The 20,188-nt window shown below is 34.0% G+C and overlaps 1 protein-coding gene across 2 annotated transcripts in view; it reads left to right on the forward strand.

The window, feature by feature from the left end:
• The window catches only part of NCALD (neurocalcin delta), a 561,236-nt gene that overhangs the window by 143,567 nt on the left and 397,481 nt on the right, over positions 1-20,188 (forward strand). Inside the window, exon 1 of one of the 2 annotated variants that reach the window (XM_074267935.1) lies at positions 6,629-6,662. The exons of the other annotated variant lie outside the window; for it this stretch is intronic. The gene's annotated coding sequence lies outside the window, so the exon portion shown is untranslated. Of the gene's footprint in view, positions 1-6,628; positions 6,663-20,188 lie in introns of those variants that run through there. 2 annotated transcript variants of the gene reach the window in all.

Genomic DNA, 20,188 nt, shown 5'->3' on the forward strand with positions numbered 1-20,188 from the left:
TGCAATTTTGTACAGTACTCTTATGCCATAAAAGGTCATATATTTGTCGGTATAATTTTTGTCTCTCCTGGCTTCATTGTAATATAAGCTCATTGAAGTTAGGTACTGTTTTGATTTTTGTCTTTTCATATCTAGCACAGTGTTTTGCTAATAGTAGTTGTTCAATGTGCATAAATTTGAAGTCAGTTAAACCAGGTCTTTATGACATGGAAGACAGCATGATCCAATGAATAGAGAGCCAACTTTGGAGTCAGTAATACCTGACCTTGGAAAATCCCCTAAATTATGTGATGCTTACAATGTCATGGAGAATCTAACTTCCTTTCAGGCAATTATCTAAAAGTGTAAATTGCAAAAGGAATGCTGATCTGAGTTGGTAAAGGAAGTTTCCTCAGTAATGAGATCTGTATCCTAATAAAACCACACATACAAATTAGCCCTTAATTCTGTGCTGTTTTAGATTATTAACATTTGTCTTTATAGCTGCTGGAAGACAGATATCATACCTCATGCCTTTTTATATTTTGCCACAAGGAGGAATGTCCTCCTCTTTCCCTAACTGTTCCTGGGTAGGAACAGCCTCCAGCTTTACCTTTTTCCCTGGCTGGACACTTATTTCCATTCCTTTGAGAGAGATCCTAAAATCCTTGTTTTACTTCCACTTCCCAATGGATTTCTCCAGATGACCAACCTTGAGGAGCTCACATGAAAGAGACAGAACCACCAAATAAAATTCTTGTGGTAAGGATCAACCCATCCTAAGGTACCTTGGCCTTAACCTATACTCTTCAGACCCCTGGATGCTATCATCTGACTGAGGATGCACCCTAATGAGCCTGAATCTTATCATTTGCATTGATAATACAGCTTTAGTACTTCAAGGCCTTTTAGGTATGATAACACTTATTAAAATGTTATTAAATCTTTTGAATCTGTTAAGACCAGGAAATCATAAATAACTTTTTTTCCTATGGTGATATTCCGATTACAGCATAATTTATCTGTTGAATTCTCAAGATATTTTGGAATTTTTATTTAAAGTTCAGGAATTTATCATCTGTTAGTTTATATTAAAGTTGTCAATCTTCTAATGTGTAATTTTGGCTACTTGATTATATCTTTCTAAGTATTTGGTATATGCTAAATTTTTGCAACCTGAAGTGAAATGGTGAAGTTTCTCTTCCTTGCAAAATATGCTTTGATCAAGAAATCTCAGGTCCTTAAGAATGACCTTTCTGAAGTTTCCGGAAGCAGTTATATAGTCTTATGCCATCACAAGCCCTCTTATTTCTATATACATTATATATTACAGTGTTAATCAATTAACCTTTATTAATGATATGTTGCAGGCTTGTTCTGTTATTATTATTATTTAATTCTTATCTTGTGTAATAGAGTTCATATAGAAATGGTCCTGAGACAAGTCACCATCCTGATATATAAATTATACATATATATATATATACACACACATATACATACATATATATGTATATGTGTACACAGATATATACAACATATATATGTGCATACACACATAATAGTATTTTATAGTTTAAAAAATAGGCTATAAGACAATCATTTCCAGGATCTACTACTCTCAAAATCATTCTGTCTCTCTGTCTCTCTCTATTAGCTTTGCTTATACTTGAACAATTAATATTTTTTCAATTGTTTATTTTTTACTTTATTTGCGTGAAAAGTACTTTGTAATTGTGTTACTAAAGTTCCTGGGTTTGTTTTGGCAGATAGATTTCCAAATATTTTAAATTATTTATAGTTATTTTAACTGGAATTTATCTTTCTCTTGTTGCTGAGATTTGCTGGTAATATAGAGAATGCTGAAGATTTATGTGAATTTATTTTATATTCTGCAACTTTGCTAAAGTTGTTAATTGTTTCTAGTAGTTTTTTAGTTGATTCTCTAGGAATCTCCAAATATACCATCATATCATCTGCAAAGAGTGATAGTTTGGTTTACTCAATTCTTGCTATAATTCCTTCAATTTCTTTTTCTTCTCTTACTGCTAAAGCTAACATTTCTGGTACAGAATTGGAAAATAGTAGTGATAATGAATATCTTTATTTAACCTCTAATTTTATTGGAAATATTTCTAACTTATCTTCATTACATATAATGCTTACTGATGGTTTTATATAGATACTACTTATCACAAAATCTCTGTTTTAAGAACAGTCTGGGCCCTTGACTCTAGGAATTTTCTTTTTTTTTTTTTTCTTTCTTTCTTTTTTTTTAATTTACCACCTTCTTACTTGTGGACCCTCTCTTACTCTTTCCCCAACGTTCATCTTTCTCATTCCTTGAGGAATCTGTGCTTGTATTTGTAATTCTTGCACTTAGCACAATGCTTGTAGGCTTACCTTGACCCTGTAGGCTCACTGAAAATGTCTTTTTACAGCAGCACACAGAACCATAGGGATGATATGTACCCCATCCCATTTCCACCTGATTTTGATCTTTTCTTAATAATAATAATTAATATTTATATAATGCTTACTATGGGCCAGACACTACTAATGCTTTGCAAGTTTTATCTCATTTTATCCTCACAATAACTTTGGGGGTAAGATGTTATTATTATCTCTATTTCATAGTTGAGGTAGGTTACAAGCTACGAAGTGTTTGAAGGTAGATTTGAACTCAAGTCGTCCTGACTGCAGGAACAGAACTCTGCATACTATGGCATTACTTCCTCTTCTGGGTCTCCATATTTGAGAGCTTTTTATTTCATGTAACATGGATATTTGGGGTGTCTGATATGAGTATTGGTTATGGTGACATTTATTGAAAATATTATTCATAAAATTTTATGGATCAATGATATATCAAGCCAATTGTGGCCAAAAGTTTTTTTTTTTTTTGTGATAATAGCCTGATTCCAGGACAGTTTATTGACTGAGTCCTTCAGATATTTGCCAGTCTCTATTGTTAACACAGTGACAGCTAATTGTTGTTCAGGTCTGGAGTCAGGAAGACATCTCCCTGAGTTTAAATCTCAGATACTTAGTAGCTGTGTGACCCCCGGGCAAGAAAGTTAACCCTGTTTGCCTCAGTATCTCATCTGTTAAAAAGAGCTGGAGAAGAATATGGAAAACCCCTCTAGTATCTTTGCAAAGAAACCCCAAATGGGCTCACAAAGAATTGGACATAACTGAAAAACAACTGAACACATTGCTAATATAGGGATTTGTCATCTTTCAGTTTGTGAAAGATAGCAAGCTTCTGTTGGATAATTGTAGCCACCAAATAGTCTTCTAGGTATTTAATAGGTAATAAGTTTGACAACTTGTAGCACTTTTTATGTTTATGATTATCTTTCTCTTGGTTGGCAATATTCTCTTCAGGAAAAGCAATCCCTGTACTAACTCTTTGTATAATCCACACTCAGGGCATTTTAAGGTAATTTTCTTATAATTTCTGATGATAATAATCTGATTTTTTATCACTCTCACAAACTTTTCCATTTCTACCAACAAATCCCCATTACTCAATCATTTGTTTAGTCTTTTGTTGACATATTGCTGATTGAGTTCTGCCACAATATCACCAATGAAAAACCCTTTAATTCTATCCATTCTTTTTGGTTGTTTAACAATGGTGATATCTACTTGTACCACGACTAGATCTGTAGATTTTTGACTCATTACATACATAGATCTCTAAGAATGTTTATCAATCCTCTTCTTACTTTTTAGTGAATTAATACTTCTTCACTATAATTTCTTTATGGTGATAGGCCATATTTTTTGTTAATTTTATTATACAGGCTTTTGTTAAGATAATTTCTAAATCTAGTATAGTCTATTTTATAGACTGAATATTATACACTAAGAGAAGACCCATATTGCAGTGTGTTAATGGCTTTAAACATTTTCCCACTCAATTTTGACTTGAGGATGCCAATTATTTCTTATAACATTCAGCTGCAGCCTACTCCTTCATTTCTTTATGCATACTGTGACTTGCCTAGAGGAGAAGGTTTTTGTAGGTATTACCTTCATTCATTATTCAATGTAATCTCTGTATTCAAGCTTGATGCCTTCACTCTCTCTCTTTCCTTAGCATACATTAAAAAGTTATATGAATATTGAATTCAGATGTCATTTTTGTATCATTGGAGAGAATCAGCAAGTAGAAGGAGCTATTAATGTAATTTTCAGTGCTGCCATATAATTTGATATAACCCATGCTAATCAAGTGTTTAATAATATGTGTTGATTTGCCTATCCTTAGTTCTGTTTAAGAGATATTAGAAATGATTTAAGAGTACACAGAACAAGAAGAGGTTTAAACTGTCTTCTTGAAAATATCAATTGTTCTTGGCATTATCTTGTTGGTAGTATGTTTTAAATATAAACTAGTTTTGCGCATGGATATTAAATAACAATGTGGAACTGAATCAAAGGCTTTTTTAATGATTGAAAAAATATAAATGAAAAATATAGCTTCTTCAATAATTACTAAATTGGTAGTAAGTTGCTTTGGATACTTTTAGGATGCTGCTGTTTTTTTGCTTTTTATACATCCTTTTTGCTTCTCAGCAACATATAAAGGTTATTTTTAAACAGTTTTTAAATTATTTAAACTATGCATACTTTGTATAAATTATACAATAAAAAATTAGCCTAACTTTCATATTTCCATTTTGTTTGTTAATGGACATGTGATTCCTTTTGTTGAGAAAGGTGGGACCTTATTATGTAAACAAGATGATGAGCCTTGTTTGTAATTTGTGAAGCATTGTGAAGCATTTGGACCAACGATTATAGATCTTGTCTAGCTCTACTGCTTTCCACTTTACAGAGATAAGTAAAGTTTCAGTATCCTCCACTAAAGTTAATTGTTCTGTTGTATGCTATATGAATGGTGAGCAGACTTTCTAATTTTCATTTTATTCAACTTGCATTTATTTCTTGTGGCCATGTCAATGACCAGAAGAAAGGGGCTATTTTTCACTTCTCATTTCTCAAGACTCTATAGTAAAGTTTTTGATTCATCTTGAATTGTTTTAGTTGTTATCTTCTCTGGTACTTAGATTCCTTGCATCTCCTTTACTTAAGGGAATCTAAAATTTTGGATATGCTATTGTTTTTCCAATTTATTTCATTTTATTTTTCTTGCCTTTAATTTTGCAATATGGCGTTCATATTTTTTCCTGTGCTCTAACAACCAGATACTGATGTAATCTTATGATGCCTTTCTGTATATCTTTAAAGCTCTCTAGATTTACTTCTGGAAAGGTATTATTTTTTACTTCTGGAAAGGTATTATTTTTTACTTCTGGAAAGGTATTATTTGCTGCCTGTCCTTATCTTGATAGAGACTCCTTTTTTCCTTAAATTCTTACTATAGCAATGGCTGTTACAAATAAGATTGTGTAGAAGTTCTGAAATGTTTTTCACATTATGTTAATAACTATAAGGGAAAAATTTATTCATAATAGTTAAAACATATCAGCTTTTAAAAAATTACTTGGTTTTATTATAATATAATTTACTAGTTGAATTCATGCCATCAAACTTAAAAAGACCTTTTGAAATTCCTGACTTAAGTATGCTCATCTCCTTTTAAAACCTATTTGAAATATTAATGCTCTTTTTGTAATTTGCCTCATTAGGTATAACTTCTGGAGCTTGCATTTCAACACTAAGATTTTCAAATTCTCTTCATATTTTACCAGGTTCTAGATTTAACTTCTTATTAATCTAAACTCATTCAATCTTTTCATGTTTTAGCAGTGTCTAGATTTACTTCTTATTTAATCTTGTTATTTTTTATGATTGTCTTTCATTTGGTTGGCAATATATCATTCAGCAAAAGTAATCCTTGCCCATAACTGATAAGATCTATTTCTAATTTAGTTGAATTGTATTGGTACCTAGTGAATATACAGTAATTATATATAACATCAGCCCCTTTTATGCTCCTTTCTGGTTTGTTTGCTTTAGTGGTCAACATCTTTTGTACAGAAGCATTTATCCCTGTTCAAAAATTGGGGGGCATTGGTATTTCTAAGTGTTCTAAGGTTCTTCACCTGATCCTAGATAATGAAGTCCTGCCATTTTCTTTGCTGTTCCTTCTGTGATAAGCTGTTCATTGTGATTGTTTGTAGGCCAGTTTGCAACCTTACTCTGCTCTTGTCATTTTATTAGGCCCTGAGGAGAACTTGTATCACATTGATTAGGCTAATAATGTTAGATTGAGCCCAGATGACAGAATTAATCAGAATTGTCCATGCTAAGCATCATCCTCCCAGTTCTAGTTCAATAACCTATCTTTCTTCTCTCCTTCCAATCTTGATGCATATCTTGGGATTTCTAGTTATACCATTGCTCCCAGGGGGTATTTTGAATTCTAATGCCTCCTTTTTATCTTTGGCTTACTTTTGCTGAGTGCATCTGGCCCTATTGAAGCAGAAATTCTTTTAAATATTCTATAGGTATTAGAAAGTGGGTTGGGAATTGGGAAGTGGAGTTGATTTTAAGTGTCCTATAATAATGCAAGCAAAACTAAGACAAACCCATATTTCTCATCATAAATTATTCTGTTTATTTCCAGTAATTCATTTTTTTTTAAACAGAGGAGCTCATTTTGCCTTGTGGAATCTACAGTTTGCTGAGATCTGGTTACCAATATACAAGTAAGTAATAATAGAAATTCCTTGCATTGATTTATCTTTTTTTTTTTTTTAAAGCTCAAAGTACTTCTAGATTTTTGCATTCATCTAGACCTCTTAAAGAGGCAGGCCTAATTGTATCTAAATTGTATCTAATTTTCAATGGGGAAACTCAGATATAGGGCATTTTAGTGGTAGATGGTAATTGAAGCCTGTCCTTCATTCACTAGACATATAATACCGCATAATAAAGAAAGTTGTTGATATTGATAGCTGGAGGGATCCCCCTCAACTGGGGAATAGCTGAACATATTGGGGTTTATGGTTGTGATGTAATATTACTGTTCTATAAGAAATGATAAGCTGGCTGATTTCAGAAAAACCTGGGAAAACTTATGTGAACTGATGCTGAGTGAAGTGAGCAAAACCTGGAGAACATTGTATACAATAATAGAAAGATTATGTGATGAGCAACTTCAGCTCTTCTCAGCAGTATTATGATCCAAGACAACTCCATAAGAATTGTGACAGAAAACGCTATTCACATCCAGAGAAAGAATTATAGAGCTTGAATGTAGATAGAAGCAAACTATTTTCACTTTTTTCCCTCTGATTTTTCTTTCACAATGTGACTAATATGCTATAATATGATTGCATACTGTGCATAAATTAGATTGCTTGCTGTCTTAGGGAAGGGAGAAGGTAGGATACAAATTTTGAACTCAAAATTTTTTAAAAAATGAATATTGAAAACTATCTTTACATGTAATTGGAAAAAAATTAAAAATCTATTAAGTGCAAAGAGTTCAATGATCTTAGAAAGTCATGAAAAGACTTGCATGAAATGATGAAAAACAAAGTGGGAAAAATCAAGAAAACATTATATGTATATTAAAATACAACAATGTAATATTATTTTAATAATGACTTTGAGACTTATGCAAATGGTTTGCATAAAACTTCACACGTGGTTTCTTAGTGGGGGCTGGAGGTGGGGATAAGGAAGAGAATCTTGAACTCAAAAGTTTTAAAACCAAATGAAAAAAATTGTTTGAAATGTAACTGGGAAAAATATTAAATAAATTAAGAATGGCTTTGAGTGACTGAATTATTTTGACTATTATAAATAACCAAATTAAAAATAAAGAACATATGAAGAATGATGATATCCAGAAAGAAAGAACTGATAAATTGATATATAGAATAATTTTATACATATATTCATTTTTGTGTCTAATGACAACCACTTGTAATGTGGAGGAGGAAAAGAGAAGGAAAAAGTGATAAATCTTATATTTTTGGAGGGGTGGCAAGTTATATGTCTCAGATTTGCAGTTTTATGTACAATCATATTTTAATTGTGCTACGTTATGGAAATACTTATTTTGTTCCATGAATTGAAAATAAAACAAATTTGCATTATAAAAAAATTACAAGGAGTTGTTAAGTGAGTGGGAAATGAAAAAAATAGAGGCAGTAATTTCAGATAAACTTTTCAAGAAATTTAATTGTGAAGGGTGAAGTAATTTGAAGGGATGGCAGTGTCAATTGAAAACTTTTTAAGAATGAAGGAAAGCTAGGAATGCTTAATTATATGTTCTTTGGAAGTTCCAGACTATATGGTTATTAGGGATAATATTTTATTGATGTTTAAATTTATAATATAGTAGTCATGGTTGATATTGTACTGATTCTGCTATTATTTCTATGTTTCTCAGAATTACCTCATATTTGCCTTGCTTTTTTTCCCTGGGAGGATGGGTTACAATGTTATTCCATTACTTATATGTATGGCAATTGATTTGATTATTTTTTTAATTGCTTGATATCCACTTTTTTCTTTTGCTACTTAAAAGATTGCTATGCTGAATGTTTTGATATTTATATGACCATTTTTCTATTTTTGATGCTTCATATGATTTTAAGGTCAAAAGATATCAATAGGTTAGTCAATTATCTTGTATGATTTCAAATTGTTTTGTCTTATTGTTGGATTGTTTCACAGTCCCACAGCATGGTATTGATTTCCTGTGTTCCCCTCAACATCAATTATTTCTGTCTTTTTTCATATTTGCCAATTTGCTGGATATGAGATGAAACTTCAAGACTGTTTTACTTTTCATTTCTGATCATCTATAGCATGTTTCAAGAGGATTTAGACAATCTTGGGAACAGCTTGACTTTTACTGTCACCCTAAGAAATTTCTATCAGCTAAAGTAATAGTGATTTCCCATTTATTGGGGAAGAAAAAGGCAGAGAGAGAAAGAAATAAGTATTTTATAGCACTTACTGTGTTTTAGGTGCTATACTGAGTTTTTTTTATGTATATTATCTCATGTGATCCTCACAATAATTCTCTAAGACAGCTGTTTCCTTATTTTACAGATGTGAAATCTAAAGTAAACAGAAGTTAGGTGACTTGGCCAGGACTACACAGCTAGTAAGTGACTGAGGTTAGATTTGAACTCAGGTTTTTATGATTACAGGCCCAGAGTTATATCCACTGTGCTATCAGCTGTCTCTACTGACCATGAATCCTCCAAACCTGAGAATGTATAATGCAGATGTATTTCTGAATTATATTTTTAGTTTCTCTTACAAATTTCCTAAATCCTGGTATATTCATGCCCTGAACTAATTGGTTTGACTGAGTCACTTTGCAAGATGTAACTTTATTCTAGTAGTTTCCTGTTAAGTTAGATATATTTTGGAAATAAAATGGACTAATAGATTCAGAATATGTGGTATCTAGTCTCTGTTTCACCACTTAACTTGTGTAAACTTCTTCTCACAATCTATTTGTACCATTTTCCTTGGTGGATATCAATTACTTTACTTTTGTGATGATAGTGATGAGGTCTTGTATGACTGGGTAGGTAGAATTGCCTTGAGGCAAACAGGGAAAGGCACTGCAGAGATCAATTTAACCTTATAGTCCCATCTTGCTGGGTCCAGCCAAGAAATCTCAGTCATGTCCCTGAGGTTAAATTTCCCCTAAAAAGTCTGTCTATGACCTATGCCATCTTTGCTGAACTCCTTGGGTCAATCCACCACAGCATTCTGCCTCATAGCTTCTTTCCCTTCCTCCCTTCCCCATGTCACATGGTATCTCTCCTCTTATCCCCTCACTGTGCTCTCCTCTCAATCCCCACCATACTTTATGGTGTCTTACTCTTTTAGGGTAACTAAAGGCATTCCACAACCTCATGGAGTGTTTCTTTTCTCCTGGCTAATTGTGGGTTCCACTAGGGAACTCACCCTTTCCATCCTTAATTGTTAAAAACTCTTTTCTTGTGAACTATATGCTCTCCCACTCTATTTCATATTTACCACTCCTGGTGTCTATTGTATCTCTTCATTTTGGCTGTAACTTCTTCTCCTAAATAAATCTACCTTTTACCAAAGATAATGGCCACTGTGAATTCTTCACATGATCAGCCCCCCATCTGGCTTACTACATCAGCCACATCAGATGGAATTGGGGAGAGGTGGGAAGAAGCAAGATTCTGGTCTTTTACCTTCTAAATTTTGGCACAGAAGATGCATAGTTCCAGATACTCTTCAGGAAAGAAAGAGAGAGACTCTGAGAAGCTGACATGACATGATGAGGTGTGGAAGTGCCAACTGCTCTACATAATATAATGTCTCCTTCCCAGTGTTTTTCTTTTTCTTCTGGGGCTTTTCCCCAGAGACAATCGGGAATCATATGTCTACTTGGCCTCCCAAACTCTGACCAGCTCTGTCCCTCATATAGAAGAAAACATTGCTTTTCCAATCTCCACCAATGAGGAGAGTCTTATGCTAATAGATTTTGGTAAATGGACTTTGAGTAGAGGGTTACTCTAAATTAAAGCAGCATATGAATAGAGTGCTGAACCTATGGCAAAGAGGTCTGAGTTTTATTCCTGCTTCTGAAACTTTCTAGATATGTGCAACCCCTTTTCAAGACCTATTTCCTCAGGGTAATACTGAATGTTGAAAAAAGGAATAATATTTGTGTATTGACAAGCTCAGACATTTATTTTTCTTCCTTCAGCCTTAACAAAATATGTCTGCTCCCTCCTCCTCCCATCAAGAGTTCCTTTCTAAAATGAACAGGTAGAAATAAATAGGAACAAGTTCATGTTCAGCAACACAACCATATGTTGTATATTTGAAGTTTAGTTCAGTTTCAAGTTTTGCCCAATACTGCAATTCATCACCAGAAGGTTGGCCACTATGATATGATAAATTTTTTTGGACACAGTGACTCATGAAGCAAGTAGGCATTGTGATACCTAAAATACCACACATAAAAAAAATTATTTTTAGGTAATTTCCTAAAGCAATTTAAAATATGACTGAAAAATTTTCCAAAATGTTACTTTGAATTTATTTTCATTAGTTAGGGAGAAATCATTTGTTATTTCCCACCCCCATCAACAGGGAAAATAGTTCCCTATGGGCTACCTACAGGGATCTTTACTTTTAGACTCTGAGTTAGGCATATTTAATCTTCTGCATAATAATGTTACCAGGGTTTTGTTTTGTTTTTAGTCCCATAGGCTTTAATAATGAACTTAAAAGTCATTGCAGGTCAGTACATTTTGTAGGGCTATTAACCCAAGTTAAAAAGCACTTATAAAATAAAAGATACTCCGAGAAGAAAGTGAAGGCCCTTTTTTAATTGAATTATTCAATTGAAAAAGTATGCAATGAACAGAGCTATACTGGCAAATTTGACACCTGGGGTTTAATAAAATAAATTACTTTCTAAAATAATTTTTAAAGACAAATTTAATTGTGGGATAGGTAAAAATCATGAGACACAAAGCCCTGTGAAGAAGAGGAGAAGAGACCCTGGGGACACTCCCTTATATAAGGGACAGCAGAGACCTCTTGATACTACAAACCCACTGCTAGGAGGGCTTTCACTCAGGTTAGGAGGAGTAGGGAGCAGAGTGAATCAGTTAAAAGAGGAGCTTACTCATGGTGGAATGATTAAAAATTGAAGAAGGAGGATGATGTCTATTAACTTCCTATTTTTTAACTAAGTATTTTTGCTAACCAGGGACAACTAGGTATGGATATGGCATAGAAAAGGAACTTTAATCAGTCCAATGTCAAAATTTCAATCACCCTAAGGGCTGAATCCCTTAGACTATATTGTTAGCATATCTAAAAAGCATACTCTACTTCCTTAAGTCATTGTTTGCCTGTTCACATAGATGCTTATTATGCCAGTTTGTTCTCAACTAAGTTTCTCTCTGGATCCTCCCTAACACTTCTCCAACTCCTCCCTAATTCTTCCCTAACTTCCTAGACCCTGCCCTGATTTCTTTCCCCCTCTTCTCTCCTACTTTAAAAGTCCACAATAGCAAAAGCATCTTGCTTAATCATATATCATCCAGCCTTGTTTAATTATATTTGATTTAGTCTGTGAGCCATTTCAGGATAATAAATGGTACCCTTTTTGGATGTGATAAATGTCTCATGTTGAGTTCTTCACATTTTGCTCTCCCATTAGGAACATTGAGTACATCAGTTATTTATATTATACTTCTTCAGATAGAGTACTGAGCCTGGACTCAGGAAGACTTGAGTTCAAATTTGAATCCAGAAATTTACTAGCTCTTTGATCTTGGGACAAGCCATTTAACCCTTTTTGTTTTAATCTCCTCATCTGCAAAACAAGGTAGAGAAGGAAAGGGCAAACCATTTCAGTATCTTTGCTAAGAAAGCCCCATTCGAGGTGACAATGAGTTGGATAGGATTGAACAATAACAACAGCATTCTTGCTAACCAAATGCTAAACTCAGTGGTAACCATGTGGTAGAAGTATAAATGGTAACAAGTCGATCTATTAAATTGTAAGTTTCTTCAGGATTGTAACTGCTTTTGTTTTTATTCATATTTGTATCCTTAAAGTACTTTAGCACATAGTAGGCATTTAATAAATTACTGTTTATTTATAATAAAGTGCTGTTTATTAACTGAGGGACTCCTAGGGACTTCTAATTTGTGATACCTTGAGACAGATCCCTAGTTGTTTCACATGTTAGCCACTTCATAATTATAGTAGAAAGAAAATATTTGTTATGTTTTTCAAGATGAGGTTGTTTTTAAAAGGTAATTTTTCATTACCCTCAATTTTGCTGGAAGGTATTTCTGTTAATATAGATACAAATGACCTATTTGTTGCTAAAATAGAATGCAGGTTCCTTGAAGACAGAGAATATTTCATTTTTGTCTTGCTACTTCTATTGGCTACTATAGTACTTTGTCACCTAATCAGGCACTTAATAAAATTCTTGTTGAATTTGCAATAGAAAGTATATTTTTTGGATTTGAAGTCAGAGAACCTGGGATCTAATTTTTTTTTTCTTTTTACTACCTTTATGGAAGAAAGGAAATAAGCAATTATTATGCATTTACTTATGTATAGGTTAGTGGCACTCTGCTATGACTTTACAAATTTCTTCTTTAATCTTCAAAATACCCCTGTGGGGTTAGGAGATGCTTTTAAGAATACAAGACAGGCTCTAAGTCACCAGATGGGTGGGAAAGACTGCAAATGATATAAGAGATGGAAAAAATTGGAAATCAGTATGGACTGGAGTGGGCAGGCAGATGGTACAATGGATAGAGAACTGATCTGAGGTCAGAAAAGATTTGAGTTTAAATCTAGCCTCAGACACTTACTAGTTGTATGACCTTGGGTGTATCACTTAAACACATTTGCCTCAGATTCCTCAACTGTAAAATAAGGTAGAGAAGGAAATGCCAATCATTCCAGTGTCTTTGCCAAGAAAACCCCAAATTGTGTCATGAAGAGACAGACATGACTGAACAACAACAACCATCAGTTGAAGTAATGAAGGCTTCACAGTGGAAATGGACTGTGAGCTAGGAGGGATTGGTAGAAGTTAGGTCAGCAGTGAGGAGAGGAAAGGGAGCTCTGGGTAGCTAATAACAATAGCCCATAGGTTTGCAAAATGCATTTAACCATCATAGCAACCTTGTAAGGCATGTATTATAAATATCATTGTCTTCATTTTATAGAAAGAAAGTCCAGAACCTGAAGCCAGGAAGTTCTGAGTTTTAGTCCTACTCAGACACTTACTATGTGATCCTAGGCACATCATTTAACCTTTATCGACCTAAGTTTCTCCATCTGTAAAATGGGGATAATAATATCAACAATAGTAACAGCTACCTCCCAGAGTTATTGTGAGGACAAAATGAGATATTTGTAAAATATTTTGCAAATACTAATTGGTATTATTATTAGTATTATTATCATTATTATTTGTTATGGACCAGAACTCTGTACTTGATTCTTACAAGGTGTTAAGTCAGTGGAATTGATAATACAATGCTTATCTAGTTTAGCATGGTGATTAATAGTTCTCTAATTCAGTATGATTGATTTAATCTTATAACAAATAATGGTCCCCCAGTGATATAATGATTGGCTTGTACTCAGTATACTGTAAATGATCTAATTATAATAGAGCACGTAAACTGGGACAAACTCAGCCAGGGTGGGACTCAGAGACACATTCTTTCCATTTCCCACCTTTGTGGTGGCTGGAGGCTGGAGCACAAGCCATCGGACTCAGAGACAGATTCCCTTCATCTCACACCACCCTGGTGGCTGGCCTCCTGCATTTCCTTCACTGAGACCAAACTATTCCGGGCCTCATGCAACCTGGATATTCTCGTGGCGATTACTCTACTGAAACAAAGGCTGGTCCAAAGACCTCTAGAAAACCAACCAGAACATTACAATTATTATTATTATTATTAGTTTGAATGTACTTCCTCTTCATTTTATAGAATTTCTTGTTTACTTCAAAGCACAGCTCTTTTTTAGTAGACCGAAATCCAAAGAGGCTAATGATTGACTGGAGGTCATACATTTAGTAAATGTCAAAAACCCTGAATCCCTGTTTTTTTGTAACTCTGAGAAGAGTCCTCAACCACAGAGGGCATCATCAGCAAAGTATCCTATGTGGATGGGAATGTGAGATGGGTTTTGAGGACTTCTTGGTACTTCTGAATCCTGGTCACCTCAATTACTTTTTTCAATAGGTGTACCTGTGAAATGTATATAATCAATATATTCCTGCTGACCCTGGCCTGTAGCTCTCCTCATTATTTTGTTATTCCAGATGACTATTCTGAGGCAAACCTTAAATTTAGAATAACCAATTCTACAGCTCCTTTTAGGAGCATTTTTTGCCACTGGTCTTCCTGGCTTGGCTGACAGAAACCTATGCCTTGTCTTGTTTTTTGAGAGTCCCTTAATTAGATGAGATGAAATCAGGGACTGTCTAAGCAGCTTCTTGCCAGATATTATTTTGTTAGTAGCAAAGACAAGTGGCATTTAGGTTTGTTCCTCTACGACTGATTATAAACCTTTCTTGCCTCTTTCACGCCTGTGCCAAGTAAATGATGCTTCATTATATTAGGGATTGGATACCTCTGACTCAGAAGAAGAATAATTCTAAAGTTCTTCATTTGGCCTTTGCACAACCAGAATAATTTCATTGACATATTCACAACTTGGAAGTTACTGAAATATTTCTTTATTCCCTTTGAAAAGAGGACTTCCAAGATCATTTGGACTTTTGCTTTCCTTTTGAATTTTAAGACCCCCTTTTGTTTTCCTACATTGCCTAGAGACACACATGGACATTCATACAGAATCTCTCTTGTTCTCTCTCAAACTCACATAAATACATCTAAAACAAAACTCAAACCTTTGTATCCTCCAGACTTCCCAAATCTGGATGACAACATTACTATCCTTTCAATCACCCAAATTCACAACCTTTGAGTCATCCTTGACTCTTCTTTCCCTCATACATCATATCTAATCAGTTGCCAAATCTTGACATCTCTGATAACTGCTCTCTTCTCTCTACTCATATAGTTTCTACCCTGGTTCAGGCCCTAATCACCTCTCCTCTGGATTATTTTGGTAGCTTTCTAACTACTTGCTTCCAGTTTCTTCCTTCTCTGATTCATCCAGCATATAACAATAAAATTGATATTCTTTTTAAAAATAATATTTTATTTTCCCCAATACATATGAAAACAGTTTTGAATTTTATTTTTAAAAATTGAGTTACAGATTTTCTCCTTCTCTTTCCTGAGACAGTAAGCAATCTGATATTGGCTAAACATGTACAATCATGCAAAACATATTTCCCTATTAGTCACATTGTGAAAGAAAATACAAAACCCAAAAGAGAAAAAAACATAAAAAAGTAAAAAGTAGTATGCATTCAGACTTCATTAGTTCTTTATCAGGAGATGGATAGCGTCTTTCATCTTGAGTCCTTTGGAATTGTCTCAGATCATTGTATTGCCAAGAATAGCCAAATCATTCACAATAGTACAATATTGCTGTTACTGTGTATAATGTTCTTCCACTTCTGCTCACTTCACTTTCCATAAGTTCAGGTAAATCTTTCCAGGTTTTTATAAAATTAGTTTCCTTTGTCATAGAACAGTAGAATTCCATTGCATTCATATACCACAAATTATTCACACATTTCCCAATTGATGGACATCCCCTTGATTTCCAATTCTATCAAATTGATACTCTTAAAGTATCGATTTGATGTTATCATTTCCCCACTCAGATATCTTCAGTTTCACTATTTGTCTCCAGGATAAAATACAAAATCCTTGACTTAGCATATAAATTTCACCAAACATGGCTTCCATTCTTATTTTATAGTCATCTCCTTTATATAATGCTCTATTCCAGTTAAATTGATCCTGTGTATGACACCAGATCTTTCATCTCTATGTATTTATATAGAAAGTCCCCCATGTTCAAATGTACTTCCTCTTCATTTTATAGAATTTCTTGTTTATTTCAAAGCACAGCTCAAGTACTTCTTCCAATAAAAGGCCCTTCCAGAGACTTCTTGTCAAATTAATTATGATAGTTTAAGTCTGACTATCCACCTAATTATATTATGGTTTAGTCCACATCTGCATCTTCTTTACCAGAATTGGAGGGAATACTTTAGCAAAAACTTTTTTTTTCTTAAATCTAAGTGAACCATAGCTACAGAATTCTCTTCTCTTCTCTTCTATTTATATAGAATTACATTTTCAGAGGACTCATGCAGCCCTTTGTGAAATGTAGTCTAGTGAAATTTTCTCAATGAGTTAAGTTCTCTAATTTCTGGGAAATATGTAAAATGTCTTGGAAACATCTCCTCCCTTTCCCTTCCATACATATATAGCACAGAATTATAATATGCTTTAAGAAATGCAATTTTGAAATTTGCAACTGTACATAATAATTGTTCCAATGAAGACATTGCCAAGTACAGGGCTTTTAATAACTAGATTAGACTCATTTGTTAGCAGCAATATCTCTACAGATGAAGAATTATGCTAGATAATTTTCAAAATCTCTTCCAACCCTAAATCCTGTGATCCTAGGATAAATAATGGACTCAAATCCTTAATGTTGGTTCTGTTTAGATTAAGCTAGCTTCCCATCCCCTTTACTGTCATTTTGTTTCTGCTATTAAATCCATGCTCATATTGGTCTGCAAAGCATGAGTTCCTATTGGTCTAATTCGCAAAAGTCCAACACCAAGTAACTCAACTCTAAGATTGTGGTATAGGGGCAGCTAGGTGGTGCAGTGGATAGAGCACCAACCTTGAATTCAGGAGGACCGGAGTTCAAATCTGGTCTCAGACATTTAACACTTCTAGCTGTGTGACCCTGGGCAAATCTCAGCCTCAGGAGAAAAAAAAAAAAAAAAAAAGATTGTGATTTAATTTTGGTCCTCTTTGCGAATGAAAGACAGCAACCTAATCTAGCTGTTAATTCAATTCAACAAGTATTTGTTGACTATATTGATTCCTTGCAGGATATATAAGAAATATAAAATACATTTACTAATTATTCATAGGTAGATTAATTTCCTTAAGGAACTCATTTATAGTTTAGTAAAAATAAATTAAAACTATCATTATAGCAATGCTGTGATATAGATAGGGTAAACATTCTTATCTCCATTTTGCAAGTTAGAAAACTTTTCTCCTTCAAACTCTAGATCATATCCTCACTTCAGTTCAAGGACCCAATTGTTTTAGTGTTAGTTGATTCTCCCTTTTCTGAAGTTCTGTGTTAATTATCTTCTTTACTCTTTTTTTACATTTAACCATATGCTGCTTTGCATTAAAATTTAAGAAAACATTCCCTGTTAAAGGACAAGAGACAAGGGGAAATAATCAAATACTTTTGATCTTTTTAGACAAGACTGCAAGGATATTCGTCCAAGGACAGCAGATAGTTGTTACAACAGTGGATGAAACCATCTGCTTTATAATGTCCTTGCATAGTTTGTATATATTTTATTTTTCTTTCAATAGGAGTTGATGACTTTATACCATTAAGTCACAAGTGGTTGAGAGGATCTCCACATATTTTTAGTTTGTCAAGATGTTGCAAAATGATTATGGTTTCTTTCCTTTCCTCCCCCCCAAAAGGGGGGACAAAAAAGGTTGTAATGGAGAAATGAATTGCTTTTATCTAACTTTGCATGCATATGAGGAACAGCAGTATCATTGTAGAGTGAGGGCTAGCCTTGGAGCTGTGAAGACCTTGATTTAATAGTTGCCTCTGAAACAATTTGACTGAGTTATATCACCATGGATAAATTAACTTAATTTTGGTGCTTCAGGAAACTCTTTAAAGCTGAGTTCAATTGTTGGCCTGCATTACTGGGAGAGACTTTCTGATGTGGTAGTATCCACCAGATTATGGGATCTAGGGAATATTGACCTTAGAAATGCAGCCCTTGGGGATGATATGATGCAGCTTCAAGTTGTCTTGTCTTAGAAAAAGCTGCATCTAAGTCTTTAGATTATCTTGTAGTAGTTTTCATTTTATGTCCAGGATACTGGCTCCCAAAGAACATGGTTGACTCTTTCTTGTCTTAGTTTACTTTTTATGGCCAGCTATGATAGGGTGTCTAGTGTGAGATGTCTAATCTAATTACTCCCCAAGTCTATCTCTAAGCCATAAAATTAGCATATTAGTGATATCCTGGGGTTAATGAGTAGCAGTAATGTGATTCTTAACATAACCATTCTACAACTTCACTCCTAAGACCAGTGATATGAAGTCTCCCTTTTTCCTATAAAAACACCTATTTGTCTCCTTTTCCTACTAATTGGCTTTCTTCATCACAAGATTATTGGAACTGGCCATCAATCATCTCATTGTTGGAAAGAGCCACATCCATCAGAGTTGATCATCATATAATTTTGTTGCCGTGTACCATGATCTCCTGGTTCTGCTCATTTCACTCAGCATCAGTTCATATAAGTTTCTCCAGGCCTTTTTGATATCATCCTGTTGGTCATTTCTTACAGAACAATAATATTTCATAATATTCATATACCACAATTTATTCCACCATTCTCCAGTTGATGGGCATCCACTCAGTTTCCAGTTTCTATGAAAAGGGCTGCCACAAACATTTTTGCACATGTGGGTCACTTTTCCTCCTTTTAGATCTCTTTGGGATACAAGCCCAGGAGAAACACTGCTGGACCAAAGGGTATGCACAGTTGATAACTTTTTGAGCATAAGGAATCCCAAAATTTTGGGCCCAACTCTTGTAGCCCAACTTTCCACATTGGTTTTTCATTTTACTGATGATGTAGATTATGGGCCTAGACTCTCCTCATCATAAAAATAAAAATTGTATACCTGATTTGTTTCTCCATCAGATGACAAACTGTGAAAAGTTAAGAAGTTAAAGAAAGATCCCTTGGCCAGTAAGTAATAGAGGAACCTAGAAAGTTCCTCAGCTCTCTCCTCTCCCAGCTCCTTTATCATGTTCTTCTAGGAACCTCCATTTTGGGGAAAGGTCCCAGAGTAGATATCCCTCCTTCTTTACACAGCCATCCTTATCCACATAACTCTTTCCCTCCAATCCAGTTTTCAGTTTCCCTTTTGTATATTGTCTTTTTTATTTCTTTTTTATTTTCTGGATATACATGTACATTAAATTTTTAAATGCACATTTCTTTATGAATCATGTTGGGAAAGAAAAATCAGAACAAAAGGAAAAAGCCACGGGAGGAAAAAAAAAATCAAGAAAAAGAAAAAAAAGTAAAAATAGCATGTGTTGATTTACAGTCAGTCTCGTTGTTTTTTCTTTGGATGTATATGGCATTTTCTTTCCAAAGTTTTTGGGATCGCCTTGGATCACTGAATCACTGAAAAAAACCAAGTCTTTCATAGTTGATCCTTGCAAATCTTGCTCTTACCGTGTATAACATATTTGTGGTTCTGCTTGTCTCTATCACCATCTATTCACATAAATCTTACTAGGCCTTTTTAAAAACAACTTGTTCTTTTTTTTTAATAGAACAATAATATTCCATTACTTTGATATACTATAACTTACTCAAGCATTCCCCAAATGATGGGAATTTACTCATTTTCCAATTCTTTGCCACCACAAAAAGAAACGCTACATTTTTTGCACATGTGGATCCTTTTCTCATGTGGATAATT

The sequence above is a fragment of the Sminthopsis crassicaudata genome, chromosome 1 (genome assembly GCF_048593235.1).
Source record: "Sminthopsis crassicaudata isolate SCR6 chromosome 1, ASM4859323v1, whole genome shotgun sequence".
Classification (NCBI taxonomy): Eukaryota; Metazoa; Chordata; class Mammalia; order Dasyuromorphia; family Dasyuridae; genus Sminthopsis; species Sminthopsis crassicaudata.